Here is a 26,631-nt window from a genome sequence, read left to right on the forward strand (position 1 = left end):
CCTGGCTGGTCAAGAGGGGAGCGTAGGAGTCATTCCTATTCGCCATGGAGGGGTCACATTTTAAAGCCCACTTTCTCTATTTCCTGAGTGTGCTCAGGAGAACATGCTGCAGCAGGTAAACAAGCTGGTATGGAAGAAAAGCATCTGAAAGGCAGCGATATTTCCTCTCAAGGGGTGGACAGCTCCAGACTGAAACATCTCAACAAGTTTGGGATGGACTGTCATGGAGTTATGGTGCCCAGAGGACGGATTCTTTTGATTCTGGTGACTCTTTGACTTTCCTTCTAGCAGCCTGAGCAGGTTGTGTTTCAGAGTGAAATATGTCAGTCATCACTAGGTGGATGTTTTGTGCAGATATCTGAGGTTCTACGAGGACAAACATTTCACCTCTGTGTCAAATATATCGTGGTTCTCTGCTGAAAACCGTTGGATTGCTCCCTCTGGGTTTGGGGTTCAGTTGCTTCCCCAAATGAAGGAGTTCAAGTATCTCGGGTTCTTCTTCACAAGTGATGGGAAAATGGATCGTGAGAAGTACAGGTGGATTGGTGCGTCACAAGCAGTAATGTTGACGCTGTATCAAACCGTCGTGATGAAGAGGGAGCTGAGCTGCAAGTTTACTATCCATCTACATTCCAACCCTCACCTATGGTCATGAGCTCTGGGAAGAGACCCAAAGAATGAGATCGTGGATACAAGGGTTTGAAATGAGCTTCCTCTGTAGGGTGTCTGGGCTCAGCCTTAGAGATTGGTTTGAGAAGATCAAACATCTGGAGGGAGCTCAGAGTAGAGCTGCTGATCCTTCACCTCTAAAGGAACCAGTGGAGGTGTTTGGACATCTGATTCTGAGACTTCCTTTGGTGGTTTTCTGAACTCGAGACACTGTGGTAGACCTAGAACTAACTTGAGGGATTATGTATCCCATCTGACCTGGGAACACCTCGGGATCCTCCAGGAAGAGCTGGAAAGTGTTGCTGGGAGGAGGAACGTCTGGAACGACCTGCTTCATCTGCGGCCTCCACAACCCAACCCCGGATAAGTGGAAGAAGATGGATGGATGGTTTTAACGTTGTGGCTGACTGGTTTATAAGAACTAAAACTAGCCTGACTCACTCAGTGTAGACTTCAGTTATTGGTCTGTCATTTCCATCACTCATTTTACATGACTTTTCCCCCCTTCATATCTGTGAGTCAGCATTTTCAAAATCTTCTCCTCTACAGGAAACAGTAACAACCCCCAAGAAGCAAATGCATGCTGAAAATAACAAGTTTTGAAGAAGATGTGCATTGTGCGATATGGTAAACCCTTTCTGATTTTTCAGTGAATTAGCTATTTTAATGTGCAAATGTTCCACCAAAACATTTCCTCTGTCACAGTTTTGTAGGGGCATCACTGTATCCTGGGCTTAGTGTTGCCCTGAAGATCGACTGCTTTAAAGAAACACTAAAAATCCAGTGTGTTGCCCCTTAAAGCAGAATGACAATGAGTTGCAGTCAGACCATTCCCCACAGCTGTAGAGATAGATCTTTCTGTGCAGGGTTGAACTAAAACTGACACAGCAGATAAACCTCAGCTGTACTCTGTGGTTGCTGCGATGTGGCAAACGTCTGTATCCTAGCATGCATAATTAAAACGGTGAACACATTAAACCTGCTCACACGGCAGCTTGCTTGGCTCTCCGTGTTGCTTTTTGACATTTCACTTTGAGCATGTATTAATTTTAGATGTTGTGCCACTGATAGCGGCCTTCGTTTGAAATGAGTTTTGTACATCTTGTTCAAATTATTCTTGTCCCTTTTCATCTCATTAAACAGGAAATAACATTATGTATTAGGTTTGTTCTCTCTTTATGGAACTGGTATTTGTATTTAGCAAATCAAAGCAAAGTTTACTGAGAAATATGGCAAACATTATTATAAATTCCATTTTCCGGCTATAAAATTTGCTGTCAGCTCAATAAGACTTGTGAAACTTGTTCCCTAACTTTTGAAATGAATACTTAGCACAAGAGTCAACTTGATATCATTTATAATCGTGTTTTGCTAATGTGCTTTATATTTTTAGCAGCCAGCCCCTCCGTCTCCACCGTCCTGAATTACAATAACAAAAGCCAGATGATTTATTCCTGCTCCTTTTGTAGTGCTTTTTTTCTCCTACCTGTCTCCAGGAGAAAGGAGTGATGCAACGGGCTGATATCAACATCTGTGCCTCTGTGAAGACAGTGCTGCCCAGATAAGACGCTCAAAAGTGTACAGAACAGGGCTGTACTGTGGGGGGAAGATATGCGGCGCAGACAGATAAAGAGAATGGTTTGAACCGAAGTGGTTACTGCAAAAAAAAATAGCGTGGATAGTAACTTCCGAATGACCTCAGTGCTGAACAGATATGAGGCTCTTCCACAAACAGTCGCTTCCAGCTGAGACTTGGTGCTGCTGTTTGCATTATACTCAGCCCTTTTAGGAAGCATTGCTTGTCAGGAACCGAGATGTTATTTGGGTAAACAGCGATGGATCCATTTTCATAAAAGTCAGCCCTCCCTTCTAAATCCACGGTTAAGCCCAACATTATTCAAAACGCTGCCAAAGTTTGAATTATAGTGAATTTGTATTTGACCAGTGGCATAAACAAGAAACAAAAGACAGTGAGACATTGTGTTCGAGATGCTAGAGATGAATTTTAACTATTTCTCTGTTGTTGTTTTAAATTTCTCTGAAAAATGCAACGTCCGAAATGATTCATAATCCTCAGAAATCAATGGAAAAGCTTTTCTGACTCCACAGCAATAAGATTCTTGTTGTTATCGCCAACAGTTTTTAGACCACTCCAGCTTTGCATCAATCTCCAGATCTCTGAGGTTAAAACCTTCCTTGTCATCACTCTGGTCTTCAGTTTTCTTAACAGATTTTTGGATGGATTAAGGTCTGGACTCTGGTTGAGCCACAAAATGTTGACATTGTTTCAGACCACTGTCTTGCTGGAAGGTCCGACGCGGCCCAAGGACAAGTTTTTCTGCAGACAGTCTGATGTTTTCCATCTTATTTCCCATGATTCTGTTTACTTTGACTAGACTAACTGACCCATTGGCGGAAAAGCATCTCCAAAGCATCATAATCCGAACACCAAGCTTGATTGTTGGGATGGTGTTCCTGAAGTTCTCTTTTGCCACACAAAACTCACTTCCCTGTTTCCACACATTTGCGTTTTCATCTCGTCAAACTACAGCACTGATGATCAAACGCTTTTTCTCCTTTGTCCAGCTGAGCTTCTACTCCTTCTTGGTCCGTAGATTCCACCTTTGTTCGGCGTATAACTGAGATGCTAGCATCAGATCCACCATGAGGTGATCGTTGGCCTCTTCTGTCAGCACAGGGGTCACTTCTGGCCTCCTACCACGACCTTTGAGAGTCTTCCCAGCATGGAGCTCCATGTACTTTTTGACGATGCTTTGCACTGTGATCTCTAGTTCTTGAAAACACTTGTCTTTATAGCCTTTACCCGTCTTCTAAGTAGCAACTCTCTCAGTGACGAACCCTATATGACCTACTGCATCCGTCGCTCTCACTTCATAGTGTATTAGAACGCTTTAGTGCATGGCTAAAATTACCAGGACTATTTGGAACACTATAAAAGCAGCATTTTTAGTGTTATGAACGGGTGTGGTATTTTTAGTAAATTCGCGAATAAAAGAAGTCAAAACCAATCATTAACATCTCCAACACAACGTCTGACTGTCTTTTGTCCCTTGTTTATGTCTTTCCAACACAGTTCCAAACATCTATAAACACTTGCACTCTTTGTAATCAATAAAAATACTTTCTGTGCCTGTAATTTTCCAAAATAGAAGAGGCGGTGTTTGATAAACCAATCACCCACAGCGTGCCACAGCCCATATCAACACTGCTGGAATCATGAAAACCCAAAAAGATGATGGAGACGGGTGCTATCTTTGATCAGCTTTGGCAGCTCATCAAAATACCACTCTGTAGGCTGACCAGGACAGGATTATCAAACAGATGTTAAAGGGTTTAAGCGCTTGAGTCAACCTGTGGAAATGGAATCAGGTGCTTGTTGCCAAAATCAACAGCTTCATCTCATAGAGAACGTACACGATGCCCCTCGTATACTAAAACAATATTCATTCCATGCACAAAAGGCAATAAAAACAGAACTTTTTGCATATAGAATACAGGATAACTGGTGTCAATGAAGCCGGTTATATATAGCTTCTCCTGCCAGTTTCCGTCTCTTCCCCACTGCTCCTCTCACCTCCAGCTAGACGTGTGAATGTTAAAATGTTATTACAGTATTCTCAGTGATGCTTTAGGTTTTCCTGCTATTGGCTGGTGGATCTGTGGACGTCCAGCCAATCACAGACCATCTGGGACTCATGAGGAGCTTGCATCGACAGAATTTGTGTCTATTTATGTCATGGATCGGCGAACAGATCCATCCGTTGTGCTCTGGTGCCAGCTTCACGCCAAAAAGAACCAGCTTTTGCTTCTGAATGGCAGTAATTTTGTTAGAGAGCAGCCATGTTGTTTCCTTCTTTTGACCGCAGTTTTTAGCATCACAACTTTGGTTCCTTTTTTAAGGAGATGATTTATTTCTGTACTTTAATTTTATTAAGTGGCCGTAGAATCTTTTGGCCTGAGCTCTGGCTGGACTTCAACTTCCATATTTGACAGTAAAAAATTGATTGATTAAATAAACCTGAATCACCTCTGCAGATTCAGATTCACACATCTTCTCTTCATGTTATCCAACTTCTCTGTGTGCAAACATTAGACAGAAGGACATTAAATAGGAAAAAACAAACTGTGTGTCAGTGGAATACTATAACATTAAAAAACACTGTAAGAATGGTGAAAATGATGGCAAATATGTGTTAAATAATGCTATTTTTAGCTGATTAAATACATTAAAACTGTGATTTTACTGTCACAGATTGATAAAAATGAAATACTACTTATAGACTTTTCAAAATAGATTTTTGATCAGGTCATCATGTAAATTAATACTTTTCTGTGATTTTACAAGATATTATTTGCAATTTAACAAAACAAGGAATAGAAGTAAAATAACAGTTAAATGTCTTTCTTGAAAAACTATTTTAAAGTTGTGTTTATATTTTTTTTTCTTTCATTTACAGAATGGCAAACATACAGTAAAATGCAAACATTTTATTGTCAAATGTTATTTAAAAATACAGATTTTGATGTAGATACTTTTTATTATTATTCATTATTTTGGCTTTTCTTTTATTCACAGTTAATGTGTAAATCAATACTTTCTTTCTGTGTTTTTATTATTTTGTGCAACTTAAAATAGCCTTTAAAAATAATTTTCCATTTGTCAATGCTTGATGTACATTTTTCCTTTCAAAAAAGTGCAAATATCTGCAAAAAAATATTATTTTTACTCATTTAAATTTTAAAAACAGTGTAATTTTACAATCAAACATTGTAAAACAACTAATGAAAGGAGAACTGAGACACCAGAAAAGACTTGGGATCGTCTGAAACACCATAAATCACACAAAGACCTGAAGAACACGAGTTAAACCTCAGCTCCAGAGGTTGTCACAGCAACTTCACAAGGAACGATCCAGGAACAAAAGGAGGATGAAGGAATTTAACTTGGTGGTGGTGGATAATAAAGAGAAATGATTTCGGAAAACTCCACAAAATAGCAGCTGCAACTCGTTTTCAATTCAACAAAGAGCTTTGTTTTGCACTCCGCTCTCATGAAGGGGTCCAGGATCCCTCGCAGGTTTCACTATAATCTTTTTTCTTTTCCCATCAGAAATAAATCATTTTCTTATTTGGAGATTATTCAGTTTTGACCAGCTGCTCCTAAAACCTCGCCTTAGGAGGAATAAGGAGCAGAAGAACAAATCAATCTCAGACAGATTATCCTGTCCTGTTTGGAAATAAAAGGATAAAACTCAAGAAAAGCAGGAGCTTCTTTTCTCCTTTACAACCTTGTGTAGCCAAAAATGGACAAATAAAAGATCGATATTGTGGTTTCAAAAATGATCGTTTACAGACCCCCAAAACGCCGTTTTCGTGTGGATGATACACAGATTCGGCAAGAAACTTATGCGTTTAGACCTCGTTTTGTCTTCGTGTGGACGAGGCCTCGGTCTGTAGGAACGAAACTCTGACGTAAGTCCAGGACCCCCTGTAATCGTCCCCTACATAGAACTGACTCACATTTGCAGTAAAATACTGCAGTCTAATCTGTATTTGTTGTGCTTTCTTGATTTTTCCACCTTTACACTTCCATAAAACGCACCATGAAACCCCATAAACTGGACTTCTCTGCCCCTGAAAGCGACCACACAAGCTGAACCTGCAAACTCCACAGAAAAACGCCCACAACCCCCCAGCAGGTTTGAGCCTTCTAGAAACTGTCATAATACACAAAATCTTTATTATAGAAAGAAACACGAGTAAAACTTCAATTTAAGCTGACATTTGTGGTGAGAAGGAACGTAAAAAAGCGTGTGTTGAACATTTATTAAGCTGTGATCACCGTCCAGCCACCTGAAAAACCACAGTCACATAAACACCGCAGCTTCTGCTCTCACAGCCGGATGTCACAGTCATCGATTAAACTCTGAAAAACAGGGCAGAGTTAATCCAATTGACTTCAAACTTAGCACTGCTCTTCCGAGGACTCCCAGCTGCACACCTAGCAAGTCTGAAGTAGATCAGACGTGCTGCTGTCGAGATATGAAGAAGAGACGAGAGTGAGATTTGCGATAAATCAAAGAGAAAGTGAAGCTCCTAAGTAGACGTCAGAAGTGAGACAACTCAAAGAGCAGATAAAATATACAGAGCACAGAGTGAAATCTGATCACTCAGACATATTTTTGATATTGTTCGGGCTCATTTATGAGTCAATCCAGTTTTATTTTGATCCTACAGTTGTCTCAAGGGCTCGTTATTTCAGACAAATCAAGATCTGTGCAGCAGGAGAGGAAAAAAAGGAGCATTTTAAGATCTTAAATTGGGATCGGGCTGAGAGGAGAGGAAGGTTATTTCTGAGGAGCCGAGCTTCAGAAGTACGAGAAAATGATTTAACAGCAATATACTGATGTTAAAAACCGCCTCTGGTGAAAATCAGGTTGTTTTTACACGTCCATGTGGACGAAATCATGAGCTAAATAAGCAGTCAGACCGAGGATTTCTATCATTAAACTTTGATCTACTGGTGACAGTCTGAAAAATAAAGATCTCCAGGATTTCATACGTGACAAACTCAAGGAAGGAATCCTTTCTGTGTCGTCATTCTGAGTCAGGACCTGGTGGAGTGTTGACGGGATGCAGCAGTGTTTAGTTCCATTTAGGTTATGAACGGCTTCGATTCAGGGCAAAAACCCCATAAAATAACGACTGGAGAAGGACTTGTGGTCATGTTTTGTCTTTTTGTGGTCGTTTTGTGCATTTGTGCTCATTCTGTTTCTTTTTGGTCATTTTCAGAGTGTTTTGTGGGCATTTTAGTCTTTTTGTGGTCATTTCACAACCCTTTGTGGACATTTTCAGTCTGTTTGTGTTAATTTTAGGTGTTTTGTGGTCATTTTGTGTGTCTCTGTGGTCATTTGTGTTATTAAATAACATATTGTAACTGTGTCAGAGAAATCCCTTTCCACTAAGTTCCCCGTTCCAAAAACTCCTCTCCAGGAAGTGTGTTAATTCCAGATCACATGACCTGCTCCACATGATGTCATTTCCTCCTGAAGAAAAGACTGGAAGACTCCAAGGCTTTCTGACTTATTTAATATAAAGTAGTCATCAGGTTTACTACTATATCTTTATAAATAACTTTACATTTCTATTTAACTCAACTGTATATAAAATATTTAGAAGAATCTTTCTCTGAAATGCCATGTGGTGTTTAGCTAGAATAAAAGAAATGTTGATTTTAGGCCTGAAAACAGCAAAAATGTCAACTAAAAGTCCTCTCCTCTGTGTTGTCGTACCGTGGACTCTCCTGTAGGGGGTGACAGTGAGCAGATGTGTGATAGCCGGTGGCGCCTCATCAATAAGGTCACAGAGCAGCGGCACAGATGCTGGCTGAGGTCTGAGTCCTGGAGAGAGCAGCTAATCACAGTCTCTGTGGGGGAACAGCATGGGAGCCGTCTGTCTTCTGACGATCTGCATCCTCACACACACACGCAAACACATGCAAACACACACACACGCAAACGCAACCGTGTGCAGGCGGGAAACGGGAGGCGGACGCCCCTCCACGGCGCATGCATAAACATGTCAGGAAGCACGGGCCGTAACGCAGGAAACACGCGTGTTATTGCCCTCCCCGCTGCGTCGCCCTCGTTTTGTTGCTTCCATGTTTGCCCAGATCCAAAAGCAGACAGTTCCCGTATACAAACGAGTCCGTGGGCTCGTTGGCTCTGCAGAAGGTGCTCATCTTTCAGCACGTTTGCTTGTTAGCCTGCCGGGGCAACGTTGCTCGGTATGTTGCATTACATGTCTGGAAAGATCAGAAAAAGTGGCATTTCACTCGCATTCGTCACACTGCTCAGACATTTATGAACTGTTCATACAGGATCAGTATTACCTGGGGATCTCTGGCAGTTTGTGCATTACTCCCACATCTGTGTTTCAAGCAGTGCATTCATAGGGGAGGAGTGAAGTCTGTATTTTACTGGAATTTACTGACGTTACAACCCGGATATGACGTCAAAATCTGTGCACATCGTAACATCCGCTGCTGCTTTTGAGGAATATTAACTGGAAAGTGCACCGATTCTGTGATCCATCAGATTACGTGACTTGAATAGTTTCTGCGGTATTTTCACTGTTTACAGCACAAATGTATTTATGTGAGGGGCGTTTTGACAGCCGGTAACCAAAACACTGATTGAAAAAACTGTAGTGTTAGCCTTGGCCTTAGATGGTTCACAGGATACGGTGTGATACCTGCTCTGTCCAACTTGCTAAACTGACAGCGTCGCCATGACAACATACAGCAATTAGTTTTTTCCAGAACCCTTAGGTCGATGTGTTGCCTATGTTGTAACGACGCTACTGTCAGGGTCTCGCTTGGTTTAGGCACAAAAACCACTTGGTTAGGTTTATGTGGTTAAAATGATCGCTTTAACGTGGTATGTCGTCGCCATGGCAACAGCAGGCAACGTTGTCGGGACAACGGGCCGTCAGGACGTTTGTATTCAGCCTGTTGAAAGATAGGCTTGGAAAAATGTTTCTGACCACATGCTGCTACGCGTCATCCATCTCTATGTCCTCCCAGATTTCCCTCTTCTGGTTCATCTGATTTAGTTGTTCCTGTGAACGGTCCACAGGCCTGTTGTGTATCGGACTACTCCTACATTTGCACCTAAAATACTGTTGATAATTTCCACCGCAGTCTCCCGAATTTAACCAGGAAAGAGGCAGAAAACAATAAAAAAAAGAACTAAAATACCCCCAATCACTGAGATGCAGATTCACATGAGACTAGTATTTTCACATCCTCCTCAATTATTACAGATCAGCCCTGGTCCTGAGGTAATATGAATCCCGTGTGAATAGGGCTTTAGTTGAGCCTCAAGCAGCAGCAAATATGTTTTAAGAAACTCAAAGTGCAGATACGTCATGCTCAGAGAAAAAAGCGCAGCAATCTGCAAAAATAAAACAGACATGAAGAGGATGTTCAACCTGCAACACGCCACGTTTAGGACGCTGTGTATTCTCAACATGCCGGAGTTAAAGGAGAGTTTTTCAAGCACAAAGCCTTGTTTATGATTTAAACCAGGGGTGTCCAACATGAGGCCCGTGGGCCAAAAGTGGTCCTCCAGAGGGTCCAATCCGGTGTAGAAACTCCAGAGAAGACATTAACTGCAGATTGTAAATCAGTAAAACTATAAATTTAAAATCATTTCTAGACCATGACAAGTTGTTCTGATCAGAAAGTAAAATAGTAGATTGTTCATTGTTCTTTTGTGTCTCATTTTTGTAAAATTTTATCTTGTTTTTGTTGGTTTTTGTCTTTTATTTTCTGACTTTCTGTCTCATTGTCGTTTTGTGTTTCCTTTTTGTCTCGCCTGTGTTTTTTCCACTTATTTGTCGTTTTGTTTCTTGCTTTTCTCATTTTTGGTCTTGTTTGTGCCATTTGTGTAATTTTATGTGTTGATTTTGTCTTTTTTGTTGTCACTTTGTAACTTTTTTGTCAAATTTTTTGTCATTTTTTTGTTCCGTTTTGTGTTGTTTGTCTCATTGTTTGCCATTTTTTTCTTGCTTCTGTCATTTTGGGTCTCATTTTTGTAATATTTTGTCTTGTTTTTGTTGGTTTTGTCTGACTTTGGACATTTTGATCACAGTAAAATATTCTGTGGATCAGTTCCAGGTGACTAAATGTTGTGTTCCTTTGTAGACACTCTGTGATCTGGAAGTTGTAATGTGGAAATGATAAACTGAGGATGAATGTGGATGAAACTGAATTTATTTTAAGAAATTTCAGGTTGTTCATGATGTTTTTGGTAAAAGACAATTCCTTAAATGTGAACATTTTCTGAATTAACTTTTTGGCTCTAAAACAAAGGAACCATCAGGAGTTGTGGTCATTTATAGGTTATTATGCTGTGGTTTTACTGGTTTTACTGGTCTGGTCCACTGGAGATCAAATTTGACTGAATGTGGAATCTGAAGACTTCGACTCTTTCTGCTGTATTTCCTCAACATGCCGGAGTTGAAGCCTTGTTTCCGCGTTAAACAAACATGTTTTTATTTCCTTCACTCCATAAAGCTCTTCGTCCCATGAAACAACACTGATGTGAGGTCAGATTGTTGTCAGGATCCTCCCGGCTCGTCTGCTCCATCAAACCAAATTAGAGGGGCGTGGAGGTATAAAGGGATGAGAGACACACTCACAATGTGATCCAATCAGCAGTAAAACACTCCCAGCGGTGAACACGCTGTAAAGGCCACACTTTTAAGAAAATATAGGCTTTACAGCGGAGGAGGCGGCTCAGTAATAACACACACACTCACACTTATGAGCTCCCATAAGTCTCTCATCGAGATGTAATACTGTACAACTCACAGGGAGGTTTTATTTAGGCTTTAGATGGACAGACTGACTCATTCTTTAAGCACATGAGTCATCAAACTATGTATGAACTCAACACGAAGCAGCGACTTTCACATTTCAATTATGACTCCGGGGGGAAATGATGCAAGTTCATTAGTCCGAACCGATGACGAATGCCTGCCTGCTTCTGGATATCGGATACTTTACCTGCGCTCTGTGATCGATACTTAATTACACCGGCTTTTCCTGATTTGGTGGATTATTGGTGGGGGGAAAAATGGCTTGTTTGTGAGGCCAGAGCGGCCCGGCGAGCTCCTAAAGACAGAAAGTGAGTGAGCGATCACTGAGCATGCATCATTACTCCGCAGTCGATGGTAACAAAGTGTCCTGAATCACGCTTAACGACGTTAGAGGCGGAAAATAGGGAGGGATGGCAGATGCTTAGCTGGTTACCCAGGCTGCCGCTGTGCTGGCCGGGCCGTCGCTGTGCCCTAATGCGCCTGGCAAAGAAACCCGACAACAACAACAAGAACAGGCGAGACGATTAATAATCCACAGTCCAAACGTATGCTTCTGTTTACAGCTTCAAAGTTGCTTTTAGGAACTCGTAATTGATAAAAAGAGGCAAAGAGCTGATTAATTACTTCAAGGCTGCCGGGTGAAAAAACTCAGAGGAACAATGGTCCCATTAGAGTTTGCTTAAAGTGCACTGAGAGGCTTCATAAATCCACAAAGTGTTTGGTGGATATGTGTGCGATCCATTCTGCTCAGGACGCTGCATTTAAACTAATGTGTGGCGGAATCAAATACATGCTGCTGTGTCCACTCACAACAAGTGATTCTCTTATTTCAGTCTTCTGGATCAGGTAATATTTAATTTGGATACACAATATTTCAGTTTTAGGTGCAATATTTTAATTTAATCTGCAATATGTCAACTTCTATGTTATCATATTCCACTATAATGTGTGGTATTTCTGCTTTTTCCAGTTTATTATGTGTTCTATGACTTTACTGCTTCTGAATCATTGCCAGAATTATTTGTTACTATTCAGTTCTAGTCTTATTTTAGCTTACTTGTTCTTAATTTTAGTAATGTAATTTTAGTAATATTACCTTAAATTAAGGTAAGATAAGAGATGGGATGAATAGGGTTAAGTTAAGTTCAGTTAAGACAAGTCAAGTTGAGTCGAGATGAGATAATTTAAAATAAGATGAGCTAAAATTAGCTACGATGAGATAAGATATGAATCCCTCACTAGGGAAATTCAAATATAACAGCATCTAGATACGAATGAAGCTGAGCAAGAAAAAACACAAGAAGAACTAAAGCACAATGAGGATAAAAATGAAGCTGCACTAAGGACTTATTGGGTTGTTTTCTGAGTAAAATCTGGGATAAAAAAAAGAAGCAAACATCTCCATGTTGAGCATTCGGTTGATGGCTGCTCTTTCTTGTGCTTCACTTACCAAAACCATACAAAAACAGAACTTTACTTTATCAGTAGTGTTCAGTTAAAGAAGATTTCTTCGTTGGGGAAAAAAACAGAACGAACAACGGATAAAATCTGTTCGGGATGTGGCTACTTACCAAGACGTTTTGGTGCCTAAACTTGACCAATCATTGGGTGAAAACAAAACTTTACTGTGAGAATATTTATCCCACTCAGGACGTGAACCCTAATCTCCTCAGTAACAGTCCCGTGGTGAACTAATGCCTTCTTTTTCTTCTGCAGGCTTTGAGATTATTTCAGCATTTCCTTTTACGTCATGTGGCCATTTTCCACGGCAGGAACCTGCACCTTTGGGTGTCTTCTGACCACAATTAAAACTTCTTTGAGGGTGAGAAAATTATTTATTCCAGGCAGAAACACGTCGTTACGTCAGAATTGGTTAAGTGGAACTAGTTGGTGAGCAGAGCGGCTCTGATGTAAGTCGAGGACCTCCTGTACACCTTGCAATTAGAGGATGCTGGTAGACCTGGACCAAAAGCTCTGCTCTCCCATCTGAGATCGTATCCACCAACCTGTGACCAGACCTGGTGCTATGGTCAGCTTTGCTTAAGCATGTCTGCATCAGGGAGCTCACAGTGCCCTGGGAGAGATCAGTAGAGGAGGCCTGTGAGGGCAAGAAGCTGAGATATACGGAGCTTGCTGCCGATGCAAAACAGCGAAGCTGGAAGGTGAAAGTCCAGTCAAAGTAGGCTGCAAAGGATTCGTAGTCAGCTCAACATCCAGGCTTCTCTGGGAGAGGGGAGTACACAGGAAGGCCCACTGTCAGGCCATCAAGGAGCTCTCCAGAGCCGCTGGAAAGAGAAGCCAGTGGCTGTGGATGAAGAGAAAGGACTCCACCTGGGCCTTCAGGTGAGTAGATGACATCTAGGAGGTGAACCTGGGACTCACTGCTGAACCCTCTGGACGAGTCGTGGGCCAATCAGTAAAACACTGATGAAGGAGGGCGTCCACTTGATAACCCAGAGGATGAACTCACTCACTGGACCATCCCACAGAGTCTTAGATGTCTCATGTTTGTAAGAATCTTATACAACAGATCCACTGTTGGTGCTAATAGGACTGGAGTTATGTTCCGTATCTACTATCTGTCATTATGGTGCACTCAGAGGTGTAATGAAAACAGAAAGGCTGAAAGTTTCCCGTATTCCTGCGACTGGAAGCTGTTCGTTGTGTTACTTTTCAGGAAGAAAATGTGCTTCTTTAAACAGAAATTGCACTGGAATGTCATTTCATTGAGACAACGATGGACAACGCAGCTTGGCTTTGTGTCTAATTTGCAGAGATTAGCTTGGTAGCACGATCATAATTACATCTGCTAAAGAGCTACATGCTAACATGGCTGCTGTGAACACATCAGCATGCTGTTAGCTGCAGACTCTGAGCTGTAGTGGCTTCTCTTTGCTCCTTTCCACTCCTCTGCATGGATAAATCAAAACCGCTACACGACACGGACGCTCCCTCTGCATAAAACTAATGCGCTATGAGACTTTAATAAACTCCACACTCACCCCAAGAAGTATTCAACCTTGAGAGTCTGATTTTATGCACTTAAATCCACCCGTAATGTGCTTGATGCGAATATGATGCCGCCCAACGCCCTGTGAATAACATCTTCGGTAAATTTGAACAAATCACCACTTAAAGACAAGCCGCAGTGCCGATTATCCCTCCCATCAACCTGTCCTTTTCTTTCCCTCTTCCCTCAAGGACAAAGGCGGGTGTTAATAAGACTCATTTAGCACAATGCAGCAAACGAAGGCTCACCAGAATGCAGAGATAATGAGATAATGAGATAATAAGATTGCTTTCAAGTAGATAAACATCCCGTAAATATCGCTGGCTGTCGCAGGTGTTTGGGAGTGGAGCGTGTTTAATCAGCGCTCATCAACATGCGCCACGCAAAGAGGTCAACCTCTGGAATCTAAGCAAAGATATGGATCCACTGCATGTCCCGAAAATAAATCCACAAATATGGATCCACGCAAGCGAGCCGGTTTCTCGAATGTTTTCATCATGAGCTTGGGCCAGTTTGTGGTGTTTGTTCATCAAAGGGAATCGATAAAACTCCTTCCAGTCGTTGGTTGATATCAGGAACATGATGTGGTTGTTATCAGCCAAACGTCTATGCATGTATCAAATCAATTATACATAAAAGACTGGATTTTCTCTCAAACATGCGATCTCGTCATGTGACCCCGTGATTGATTTATGTGGAAAAAAGTTGATTCATGCAGATTTATGTATCTGACTTTGGAAATCCAGAGCAATTAGAAGCTCCGCGTTGATAAGTTACCTTTTTCTGCTGCTGAAATTTAAATTCCCTGCAAGCAGAAATAATCCTGTGCCGCCCCCACCTCGCTGAGCACTGCTGGAGAAACATATCAAGCAGTCAGCTCTTATCCAGTCAATAGATTTTCAGCAACCATGGCTACGCTTGTCAACTTTAGCTGATTGCCTGACATATTTCTTCAGTGTCTCCTGGCTCATCTACAGTTGTCAGTTCTCCAGAATGCCCCTGGCCATTCAGTTAATTCCCCTTACAGCATGTCTTCTTTTTTTTTTTTTTTCTTTCTTACCTGGACTGTGGCCAGTTCTGTCAGTCCTGATGTCTCCATCGCCCAGAGTGGCTCCGGTCTCTCTACCTCCCCTCCCAGCTCTCTGACCTCTCTTTATTCCTCCCCCTCTCCGTTCAAGCTTTGCCTCTTTCATCTACTCAACCTCTCTCTACAGCAGGGGTGTCCAACATGAGGCCCGTGGTCCAAAAGTGGTCCTCCAGAGGGTCCAATCCGGCCCTCAGAGTGTAAAAATTACAGAGAAGACATTAACTGCAGATTGTAAATTAGTAAAACTATAAATTTAAAATCATTTCTAGAGCATGACAAGTTGTTTGGATCAGACAGTAAAACACTAGATTGTTCATTGTTCTTGTTCTTGCTCTTGTTTTTGTCACATTTTGTCTCATTTGTTGTCTGACTTTTCTGTTTTTGCCGTTTCATTTCATTTCATTTCATTTATTTATTTATCAGGACAGTGTACAATGAAATTAAGCTCAAGAGCAAAGATGTTTGTACCAGACTGTAGCTTTTCAAGCTAATTTCCATCTGTAGTCCTTAGGGAAAGGACGGGGGCCAAGGTGCAAGGGGGGCCGTTTTGTGTTTCCTTTTTGTCTTGCTTTTGTAATATTTTGCATTCCTTTTGTCATTTCTCTCATTTTTTGTCGTTTCATTTCTCGTTTTTGCCGTTTGTGTTTTTTGTCATTTAGTGTTTTGCTTTATTCCTGTTTGGTGCATCATTTGTGTAATTTTGTGTTGCTTTTTCTTGCTTGTGTCGTTTGTCTACTTTTTTGTTGTTTTGTTTTTCATTTTTGGTCTTGATTGTGTCATTTGTTAATTTACTGGTTGCTGTGAAACTTTTTGTTTAATTTTTTGTTTTGTTTTGTGCCATTTATCTAATTTTTGTCATTTTTGGTCTCGTTTTTTTGTAATATTTTGTCTTGTTTTTGTTGTTGTTTTTTGTCATTTTGATCATAAAGTAAAATACTGTATCTTTCAGCTCCAGATAGCTGTAACTAAATTCCAAATTCTTTTGTAGACACTCTGTGATCTGGAAGTTGTAACGTGAAAATGACAAACTGAGGATGAATGTTGATGAAATTTTCTTCATAAATTTCAGGTTGCTCATGATGTTTTGTAAAAAGATAATTCCTTAAATGTGAACATTTTTAGAATATACTTTGTTATATATTTATTTGTAGGTTATTATGCTGTGACTTTACTGCTCCGGTCCATTTGAGATCAAACTGGGCTGAATGTGGGACCTGAACTTAGATGAGTTTACCCCCCTGCTCTCCAGCCTCCTTCCTCTCTGAACTTCTGCAGCTCTCCAGAGGTCCAGCAGCCAAACAGCCAGCGGTGCCACATTAGAGGCTGTTAGAAATGTGGAGCCCAAAGTATCCACAATGCACATCGCATAAAGACTTTATGGGGCCGAGGTAAATCTGTCACCGGCGACATGAAACACTTGCTGAGGCGGTTGGGACAGCAGAGGTTGTTTTCCATGAAGATCGGACTCGGCTCCTCTGTATTCTCCAGAATAGCCGGTCTGATGCAAATCGATAAAGTAATTTTCCCCCAGACTTGTCGTAATTAACAATCTGCCATGTGTGCTCAGGGGAACTGCGGCATTTGAATGGAAGCGACTTCCAGCTGCTGCTGAGAAGGCTGTGATTTAAGAAGTTTGAGACAGGAAGGCGAGAGGGGCTCTGTGAGTAAGCATTTAACTAATGCTTTTATATAGTCTGTATCCTTAAAAGTGATTCCGGCTGACAAAGCGCTAACGTCTGCATTTAACTGGAGGGCGAGCTGTTTTTCTTTAAAGATACCAGCCCGTTACCAATGGAAATACCTAATTAATTAATGGAAAATAATTACCTGATTATCATAATGTTGGCTTGAATCAAGAAGGAGGATTTACATTTATGTGAAGCTGTGAGCCTTTGGAATCGTTTAATGAACATATTGGATGTAATTATAGGAGTTTCTCAACAACATGCAGGAAAATAACTCCCACATTCATCAGACATATTTAATGGAGTCCTTGTCAGCTTCCTGCATGATAACAAAGCGATTGATGACAGTTTAATATCATTATTAGTGAACTTTTGGTGGCACTGCATCATTTTTATCAGCAAAATGATGAGAAACAGCGGCAACCAGGATATAGATGAACGAGACATTTTCTACACCAAAAACAAAACTAAAGCTAAATAAAAAGTAGGACTTCAAGAGCAATAACACTCTAAAACTTCTACCAGCTTCTACTGTGTTCAGTGGATTTATCGTTGTTCTACTGTCGTCTTTGCTAATAAAAACCAAAGAACTAAAACTGAACTGAAACACATTTTTATTTTTATCTTTAATCATGCTGTGCTCTTTTGTAATGTGTGGCTATTTTTACTCTATTTAAATCACCAGAAATTATTAAAATTTTACTGATATTTGCATTATTTTTCAGATTTTATCAAATTACAGATAAACATTTAATAAAATATCAGAAAAAAGAAACAGTTTCGTATTGACTGTCCTGTACAAATAGCAATCTGTTCTTTTACAGTGATTTATTGTATACTAATCTGATAAAATATAATTTATTTTAATTTTTATACAGACATCTGCCACTATTTTTTATTGCTTTATTTAGTGTTTTTTAAATCTTACACTACCTCACTGTTGTAACTGATTATTTCTGAAAACTTTGCAGAGCAGTTTTCATCATTTTTCTGCCTTTTTGAATTTTTTTCAGTACAGATGTATCTGAATTACTTGGGCAATTTTTTGTTATAGTTCTGCTCCTTCTGTCCATGGGCAAATATTTATTTTTTGTACGTGTCTGTTTTCTACGTCATGCTAATTTTCTTCTCTAATTATTTTTTACATGTTTTAAATACACTTTATATATTCTAATTTGAGATTGTTTAGTAAATTGCACTGTTGGGCTCAAGCTGCTCTGTTAATATAAATATTTGCAGAGGGAAAATGCTGGTTTTAATTGTGGAGTGTTCATTTTTATTATATTAACTCCATACCAAAGAATTAAAATAGCTTCCTATCCTATATGAAACTGACTGATAAATGAGCTTTTCCATGTTTTTAAATAGGGATCGGCTCTGGTTATATTTTTAACGACGTTAACATTGGAAATGTGGGATTTCTGCTTCTCTATACACAGTGTGAGATCCTTTTTTAAAGCTAAATGCTGCTTTATTTCAACTGTGTGCCATCAATACTACTGCAGGAACAAACTCTCTCCACAATCAAAGGCAGTCTGCAGTGTTTTGGAATTAATGAAGGCGACGCTTATTGACGTGTAATCAGCATAATTATCCCGAAGAAGGCAAAGTAATCAGCGCCAGCATAACTTTTCCAGATGATCACCTTCATTTCCTCACAGATTTCTTTCTTTACAGAGTCATCACTCCAGAAAGTCGTCTTTCCGTCGACGGGGAACAAACAGCGAACACAGCGGTGGTCTTCTACTGTATATACAGCACGCTCAAACGTGCACTAAATCTGCTCTACGCTTCAAACACACTGATGAGGTGAATCCAGGTAAGAGCCATTATCCCTCCCTGATTTGTCTTATTAAATCCATGCCGCTCACCGGGGAGGAAAGAGGTAATGAAGAGGAGAGGAGGAAGGATTGTGGAGCTTTAAGGCGACTCTGGAAGAAGGAGCTTTGATTCAATAACAGCAGACTTCCAGTGCGGCTCCTCTAAATAACTGGATGTGTGCTCGGCTGAGTGTTCATGGCACATTCTGAGATGATGTGTGAAATAGAGGGATTTTGCCGCCACCATAAAAGCAGCTAGTCGAGGTGATCAGTCAAATTTATGCTGGTGTTGAATGGCGTTTTTCTCTCCCTGCGTGAAATGAAGTGACCACAACAACACACACACACACACACATAAAGAAAGACAGGAAGGAAGGAAGTGGTGAACTCTATTAAGAAGAAATTGGGTTTCATTTGTTTATAGGAGATAACGGTGCGCACGTTGCAGTGTGTCAATATTAAGTCGGTGAAATTATTTGTGAAGGCAGAGCTGAGACCGGAGATAACGGCAGCTGCAATGATCTGGTTTCATTCAGGCCCACTGAGTGTTATGCGACAATGAAATCTGAACTATTGACTCCCGAGAGAGGCTGAAAGAGCTGCGTAGGTTTACCTGTTTATCGCTGAGGGGTAATGGGATCTACAAACAATCTGAAGGCTGCTACACACTCTGCCATTTCTGCCATAACAGACTAAAGATAACAACAGTGAGAGAATGGAGGTGATGTCTTTGGTCTTGGCTTTAAATTGGTGGTCCTACGTCGCACTGAGACAGGTCCAAGGACGGCTGTTGTCATGGTCTTTTAGTTTTATAATCAGTCTGCATTAAGTTATTTTTAAGACCCTTCAAATCACATTTTTTACCTTGATCAGGAGCTAAATACCCGGCAAACCCAAAGTCATCACTTGTGGATTTTCATACACAACAAACTCAAACAGCCTATCAGCTTCCAGGGTGGGACTTTGTGTATAATTTTTTTTCTTAAGAACTGGCATGCAGTACCAACATGTGTAAAGATGTAGAGACTTCATAGATGTGCACATTACAAAGGACGTTTTGAGTTACGTCTCTGCCATTCTAAAGGCCTCTACAGGGGTGGTGGTCTATGACATCATCTTTCACCAATTTACAATCAGGTCCTTTGTAAACTCCCCAAAAGAACTACTCAGCAGACTCATGCTAATGACCACCATTAGCACACGAGGGCTCAGTGACATCTGTGCATTTCAACGACCCCCACCCATACTCATGACCATTGTTGAGTAGTCAGATGAGTTTTGGTATCGGTCGTTGGAATAACAGCCCTGGACACACCTCACAGAGGTTTAAAAGCTGAAGCAACACCAACCACCACCAGAACTGAAGAAGCCTCTTGGATGAGAGGTGAAACGTCTTCAAGGAACTTTCTTAAAGTCCAGTGGATTGATTTAAACTACTTTTGATAACCATGACCTGGATGACTGAGAACCTACACAGACATCAAAGGCCTCTACACACTACGATTTTCAGCCGTCCCAGACGGAAGGTACCAACGGTGAGAGAATGGTGGCGATATCTTTGGTCTTGGCTCAAGGACAGCCGTTATCATGGCGGCCAAAGACAAGTTGCCATACAATTCTGACATTCATCTTTGCCACCAAACTGGTTCCAGTACTAGCTTGGAGCCAGAGCCTGACTTAGCAAAACTTCTTTGTGTTTCCACCACCTCAGCATCAGCTCCAAGCTCCAAAAACTGACCCTTTGCTAGGCCAGAGCGAATAACCGAATATGTTAGGGGCTGGGGGCGGGGATATCGTGACCAATGATCAACTGCTAAACAGCCAAGCGAGTAGTAGGAGTAGTGTTTAGTGTTAGCGTTCTGAAAATCGGTAGCCAGTCTAACTTGGTTCCGTGCCAATGGAAAAGAAAACCGGTTCTTCAGAGGTTCGGATGTTCAAACAAACTAAGCACCAGCACTGAACTAGCACCTGGTTCTTCTTGGTGGAAAAGGGGTAGTAATTTGGGGTGATCATCTCACAGTGCAATACTGCTGGAACTAAGACAACTAACCAATAGAAATGCAGGATGAAATGACGTACTGATCAGTGCCACACTGGAGATAAACCCAAAGAGATGATTTACAGCAACAAAACGGATCAAAACAAGTATGTGGGATTTAAACAAAGAAGACAGCCTGGTAGAGTTGTGGCAGCAGAAGCCTTTTAGACGTGTCCTCCAGCCCACACCACAACCGGACAAAAATAGACGAAGCATGGAAGGATATAGCGGAAAAATTTGCAAAACTGTCCCCTCTTTCTGAGCCACGATGGACAAATGACAACATGAACGGGGATTCCTCTCCGTTCATGTTTGGCTAGTTTTTCTGTGATTGTAGGAGCTCCGTTCATGCTTCGGTTGTTTATTTTTCGTGGATGGACGGCGCACATCTATGACATTTTATTCTTTGTTCACGTCGACTCGCGTACATCGTAGGCTGAGATTCGGCTGCGTTTTCATCGTGAAATCTGCACAGAGCAAACTTCATATCGTGTCCAAAGATTATTAGAATTATATCGTACAGTGGAGCAAACTGTGAACTTTTAAAATTGTTGAATCATACAGTGTGTAGAGGCCTTTAAAGGAGAAAAGAAGTTCGTCTTGTATTTAATCTTACTGTACACACACTGTAGGGCTTTACGTCCTTTTTCCTCCATCTTCCTCTTCGTGCCGACTGCTGATTGGCAGGTTGATGGAGTGAAATACAGCAACGCCGAGGAGAAATGTGATCTGACTGTGCCCACATTCGATGCTCGGTGATTTTTGCCAGGGGAAGCAACAAACAACAAACGGATTTCACCAAGACCAGGCAGCTCGGGCCGGCACATAAACAAGATAAACAACGTCTCCGGAGGCTAAGAGAGAGGAGCAGAGCAGGCGGGGAAGTGCTGTGTTTGTTCTCTGATCGATGCCATACATAGTGCATGAGTTCCCAAAGAACTATGGGTAAGAAGTTGTTCACTTCTACACAGGCAGAGACAGAGCTGCGCTACTGAGAGGAGGCTGCATGAAGGTAAAATGTAAGACGCTTCTTTCTCATCCCTTATAATAAAGCGTGACGTTAGCGCGGATCGATGGGCGAGTTCAGCCAAGCAAAAGGCCAGGGACAAGTCCTGCTTTAGAGGGGAAATAAAGAGTGAAAAGCAGCCGCGTTTGAATTACACCGTCATCTCCTTCCACTGAGGTCTGATTCCCTCCAATAACCACCTATAACCCCGGCTATTGCTGAGCTCTCAGAGAAAATTAAAAAACAGAATTGCCTTCATAAATATTAATCTGTGTGAGGCAGAGGTTGTGCCCTTCACAATTATTCATGCTCTCCGGAGCACATTTGTCAAGAGTAAACAGTATCCTCCTGTTTACCTAATGCACAACATTTGGTAGGTGAGTGGGCATAATTGATGCCTTCATATTCCATTCTTGAGGGTGTAATTAAACATGGTCTGCTATAGAACACATTCGTCTCTCTGCCCCACACACAGACTCACATCCACGGCACACTTCTGCACGGTTTCACTCTCATCCATTTCTTCAACGGCAGCGACTTGATTCTCTCGGAATTAAAGGTGGAGAGCGAGTTAATTTCACAGCTTTCTGCCGTGTTATCACCACTGCGGCGCTGTACGTTTACTGTAGACGTCCTCGGCCTGCGCTGCTTCGTCTTCTTGGAGGGCGGCCTGTATATTATCAGCTGCTTGCCTGGGCGTGACGGAATCATTAGCGAGCAGAAAATAGGCCAATAATGCTTTTCTCTATGCCTTTATGTGCTATTACTGTCCGTGAAGTGTGGATTGCAGTCATACGGTCAAATTATCTTCTCATTTTGCTCACATGCATTCTAACATTAGTGATGTGTGATATTATAAATTCTTGTAATACAGGATAAACTAAGAATATTTAAATAATGAGTGGAACCTGCTTATAGTGAATCCAGTTATTGTCAGAATCTTTCTAATGTAAATACTGTTGACAAAAGATAAAGCAGTCTGCTTACATCAACAACATATCAGGAACAAATTTTAAAGCCCTTATTTGTTTTATTTACGTTGGCAGACAACACCGTGTAATAAATGACCACAGAAGAAGTGCAGCCAAATTCTTCTGTTTTTCCAACATGTGGTTAAAAACTGTAAAATAGAACAACGATGACATATTCTCTTAATTTATTCACCTAGGAATATTATGGGAAACTCTACGCTGATGCCATGAAATAGGCCATTTTGATATAATTTTTCCATCAAGTTAAATTATTTTTTCTTCGTTTATGATGTATATTTAATAGACTGCAGTTTGTCGTTCATCACTGCCTTTGAATAAATGTTCTGGATCTAAAAAAAGTCTCTTAAAAATCCTTTATCCTTTATTGTTTTAGGTATTTGAGCGCTATATGCATCAAACAAGATTGCTAGATGTAAATCCTGCATCTCAAATATTAAATTTATGGCATTTTTCTGCAACTCGCAATACTGTTTGTACATATTAAAAATAAAAAAATTTGTATTTATCAGCTAAATACAGTTAATGTTGATGGCAGTGTCAGCATTATATAAATACAGTGTATTCTCATATTCTGTTATAGAGCGCTGTAATCACAGATGAAGTGGTTAACTTTTTAATCCTAAAGGAAAACTTATTCCAGTATATGTTATTTCTGCTATAGTCTCTCACTCAAACTGAATTAGTGAACTAGTGAGGGATCATGGGAGCTGTTGTCTCCATCACTACTGATAAAAATCTGTCTGATGTGACAGAAATCGTGCATTTGGACAAGATAATAAAGTTTAATTCAAGCTAAATCTATCCACGCAAATTCAAGGAAAGCCATTTCACTCTAATAGAAAAAGCCGCAATTAATAATGATTAAATATTCACAGCTAAATTAGTTTTAGCTGTGAATATGTGATTACAGTTCAAAATAATCATAATAACCCTCATCTATCATGAGTGATCAATAGAAAAAACAGAATGAAAAAGAGCACAGACAAGGCAGCTAGCTAGTTTGGATATGATACCAGTCATAATTTAAATATGTAGACATTGCTTTACGTAAGTCAACCAACTGGTCGAGCCTTTTTCATACATTTTAATGCGTAAATGTTCCTTATCTTAGCTTGAACTCTCATGATGCTTGCTTCCAGTCGTCTACTTGAAGCTGCTGCAGACTGAACTCATCCTGGGAAACTCATTTCCTCTCACGAAAAGCCTCAAACAAACTGTCAACAATGAGCCAGCGAGACGGCGGCAGCAAACGTTGGCGAGAAGGAACAGTCAAGGCTGCCAGTGACGGAAACGGAAAACAAATGTGCAGGAGGTCGAAGCTGCAGTCGTCAAGTGGATTGATAATGCCTGGTCACGTAATGTCCCCTTGAGTGGGCCATTTGTGAGGGAAAAGGCAGAAGAATTGGCAGCAGTATTGGGAGAGGATAATTTCAGAGTTTACATAGGCTGGATAGAGCAGTTTAAAGAGGGAGAACATTGTGTTTCAGGGACTACACATGGAGGACATGAGACGAATACAACCAGAGTACGTGCAGGAAAACATTCTGGACGTCAATGAGAGCAGAATTCATTCTTCCATGCTATCTGATGACACTCTGACCTTTAAATATGACAATAAACGGAGGGTAAAGAAATCTGACAAAGGCATCACCGCTGTCTTTGAAGGGACGTTCTGTCACTGGTGGAAGGAAAAGAAAAATCACACTTCCTCCAAAATGTTCGCATACTTCCTGTCCGTCATGAAGCTGGAGGTTCTGATTGGAAGACTAAGAATCTGGGCTTGCAAAATGTGCCAAAAGAGGAAGAGCCATGAGCCCACGATGAACTACAACACTGACAAATATCCAAGGCACCCTCTGCTCTCCAATCCTGTGACTAACTTCAAAACAAGACGGCTAATACTGAGTTGTATCAAATTAATGGAGAAAGTTGAGCTAATTCTGTAGATATCACCAAAAAAAATCTGCCTCCTGGACGCTATGGAAGAAATAGATTTCATTCATCACAACAACATTATTGTACATTTTTACAGCATTGTGAAATTTTGATTTTTCTACATATCCCAGTTGGGGTCAGACTGTAGGGTTAGCCAGGGTACAGCACTACTCTACGGAGCAGGAAAGGTCCAACAACGGCAGCAATGAGGTTTGATTCTCTGACCTTCTGATCAGTAGCACAGAGACTAAACTGTTGCACCACCACCATCATCCCAAGAGAAATCTTGAATTTCCCTCAGGATTATTAAAGTGCCAACCAACCAACCAATCAACCAACCAACCAAGCAACCAACCAACCAACCAACCAAGCATGCAACCAACCAACCAAGCATGCAACCAACCAACCAACCAACCAACCAACCAACCAAGCATGCAATCAACCAACCAAGCAACCAAGCAACCAACCAACCAACCAAGCATGCAACCAACCAACCAACCAACCAATCAACCAAGCATGCAACCAACCAAGCATGCAACCAACCAACCAACCAACCAAGCATGCAACCAACCAACCAACCATGCAACCAACCAACAAACCAAGCAACCAACCAAGCAACCAAGCAACCAAGCAAGCAAGCAAGCAACCAACCAACCAACCAACCAACCGACCAACCAAGCATGCAACCAACCAACCAACCAAGCATGCAACCAACCAACCAAGCATGCAACCAACCAACCAACCAACCAACCAAGCAAGCATGCAACCAACCAACCAACCAACCACAGAATGAACCAAAAATTGTATTGGACAGAAGGCGACCAAATTCCTTTGTAGACACTCTAAGTTGCAATGTGGAAATGATAAACTGAGGCTGAATGTTGATAAAATTTAACTTATTTTTCTTAAGAAATGTTGGGTTGTTCATGATGTATTGTCCAAAAAAAAAATCCTTAAACGTGAACATTTTCAGAATGTACTTTTCTGCACTATAACAAAGGTTATTATCGGTTATTTGTAGGTTATTATACTGTGATTTTTGCGGAACACTGCAGATCAAATTGGGCTGAATGTGGAACCTGAACTAGAATTAGTTTGACAGTCCTGCTGTAAGGTAATTCTCATGTATGCATTTTGAATAAATAAGTGATTTAAAAAAAGAGCACTACAGGATTTTGGTAGCCACGACTGGCCAACACATCCCCGTATTCGTACATTATGCATAACTCTCCTCCTGAAGCATCCTTGAGTGAGGAAGACGCCCATGAAACTCCAAGTAGCTTCGCTTTGCTGCCAAACTGCTGCTAGTGAAGTGTGCACAAATTTACTGTCTCAGCGCATTAGAAGAATTAAGTCCTGGCAGCGTCGTGTGTGACGTGATGATTTTATGGTGCTGCATCTCCGAGTCCGTGTTTATAGATGATCGAACCCCAGAAGATTCCAGCATTAAATTCATCAGTCTTTGTCCTTCTGTCAGCGCAGACAATCACACGGCCTCCTCATCCTCTTCCTGCCCGTCAGCGGCAAAGCTTATCCGGCCGGACCCCAGGGAGCTGCTGGCCTACCTGTAGACAGCCCCATCAGATCTTATTCCCTCCACTGGAACACAATCATACAGTGAGAGGGAGAGCGAAGTCCGTCCACGGAATACTGATGCGGGAACGGAGAGGCTGGAGGAACACGGAGGCCGAGGGATGAATTCTTAAAAACGCCGCATGCAGGACTGGGAGGACTTGGAGGAATGTTGGAGGAATCAGAGGAACAGTGAGAATACTGGAGGATGCTGTGAGTTTGTGGGAGGCAGCAGCAGAAGAGGTTAAAGGGGAAGAGCACTGGGAGTGACCTTTAGGCTGCTGCCGTTTCAAAAAAAAGGACAAAAAACGGGTTGTAAGTTGAGGAAAGGTTTGTGGATAAGACAGCTTCTGAGAGAGAAATAATTCAGTGACACTGGAATATAAATCGGGATAATGTAAAAGCTGGTTGGA

The 26,631-nt window shown here is 41.2% G+C and overlaps 1 protein-coding gene and 1 long non-coding RNA gene across 3 annotated transcripts in view; one reads left to right on the top strand and one right to left on the bottom strand.

Annotated features, from left to right (window-relative positions):
* clmnb (calmin b) overlaps positions 1-26,631 on the top strand; it is a 214,117-nt gene that overhangs the window by 156,479 nt on the left and 31,007 nt on the right. The window contains exon 13 of one of the 2 annotated variants that reach the window (XR_007936712.1): positions 10,364-10,465. The exons of the other annotated variant lie outside the window; for it this stretch is intronic. The gene's annotated coding sequence lies outside the window, so the exon portion shown is untranslated. Of the gene's footprint in view, positions 1-10,363; positions 10,466-26,631 lie in introns of those variants that run through there. 2 annotated transcript variants of the gene reach the window in all.
* The window catches only part of LOC127530263 (uncharacterized), a 243,526-nt gene that overhangs the window by 37,576 nt on the left and 179,319 nt on the right, over positions 1-26,631 (bottom strand). The gene's annotated exons all lie outside the window — the stretch shown is intronic.

Source organism: Acanthochromis polyacanthus, chromosome 16 (genome assembly GCF_021347895.1).
Source record: "Acanthochromis polyacanthus isolate Apoly-LR-REF ecotype Palm Island chromosome 16, KAUST_Apoly_ChrSc, whole genome shotgun sequence".
Lineage (NCBI taxonomy): Eukaryota > Metazoa > Chordata > Actinopteri > Pomacentridae > Acanthochromis > Acanthochromis polyacanthus.